Consider the following 1,430-nt stretch of genomic DNA (forward strand, 5'->3'; position numbering starts at 1 on the left):
CGGCAATCCCACCACTAAGAATCATATTTGCAAAACATAAGGCACTATGACCCTGCCCAAAATGACAAAAGATGAAAAACAGCATTAATGTCATCAGCAGCGGACTGATTAAATAAAGTGTGGTGTACACACATAAAGGAATGCTGAAGGGACGCCTGGGTGGCTCAGTTGGTTGGACGACTGCCTTCGGCTCAGGGCGTGATCCTGGAGTCCCGGGATCGAGTCCCGCATCGGGCTCCCAGCTCCATGGGGAGTCTGCTTCGCTCTCTGACCTTCTCCTCGCTTGTGCTCTCTCTCACTGTCTCTCTCTCTCTCAAATAAATAAATAAAATCTTTAAAAAAAATAAAAATAAAGGAATGCTGAAGAGCCGACAGAAATGAGGTTCACGAGCTGCATTCACAGAACGCTTTCTAAGCTGTACGACTAGCTACCATTTTGGTACTAGGCACATGGCTGTGTGCACATCACTCATTAGTGTACAAAGCTCCTCCAGAAGGGTCCGTGAGGAACCACCTCTGGGAAGGACAGATGGTTGTTGAGGGATGGTGGACTTTTTTTTTTTCATTGACCATACTCCTGTACTATTTGAATTTATGCCATTTGCACGTATTATTTATTCAAATGAAATACCTCCTTAAGGTACAGAAATAAGCTATGGGGATGGGGATCTGAGGAGGGTTCTGTCGGCCAGGGGCCTCCAAAGGTTATTCTTGCCCACGGACAGTAAACGCTTAGAGCACACACACCCCCAGCACGTAGGTGGTGTTACATCAGGATAACTGCCCGTTCTAAAGAGCAGGATGGCTGAAGTGCAACAACTGCTTGTGGTTCAACCTAAGGTTTATTCATCAACTATCTCCACGTACTAATGAATATTTTTACATGTTATTATATACCATGTTTAAAGCGACAACTAAAAAAGGCTGAGCCAGAAAATAAAAACAAATTGAAGGCCTGAAATGAACCCTTCCAACCGCCCCCGCTCCCAGCCACAGGCCATCCTCCATACACCCTCCTCCTGGGGGACCACCGCCCTGCGCTGAGGTGGGGGTCGGAATCAACACCACAGCCCATCTTGGCAGTGACGATTTTACTGTGATTTTAGTCTACAGAAGTTTTCCAAAGTGAAAACTGCTTCCAATCCTGAAGGTTACCACTTAGAAAATTCAAGAGACAGTAACATTTACATGGACAGGGGAGAATCGCAATGCTTTCTCCTTAGTCACCTTCCCAGGCCCCGAGCAGGACAGCAGCCCGGAGAGGTCCCCGTGTACAAACACACATGCTGCGCGTTCACACTCCACGCGGCCCCAGTGCAGCAGCCTTGGCAGCGGGCTTCAGACGGGGATTTTGACATGCAGTCATGCCTCAGGAGTTGGGAGCGAGGATGAGGGGCAGACAAGTCAGAATAAAAGCAAAAAACAGGTCG

The sequence above is a fragment of the Neovison vison genome, chromosome 2, assembly GCF_020171115.1.
Source record: "Neovison vison isolate M4711 chromosome 2, ASM_NN_V1, whole genome shotgun sequence".
NCBI lineage: Eukaryota > Metazoa > Chordata > Mammalia > Carnivora > Mustelidae > Neogale > Neogale vison.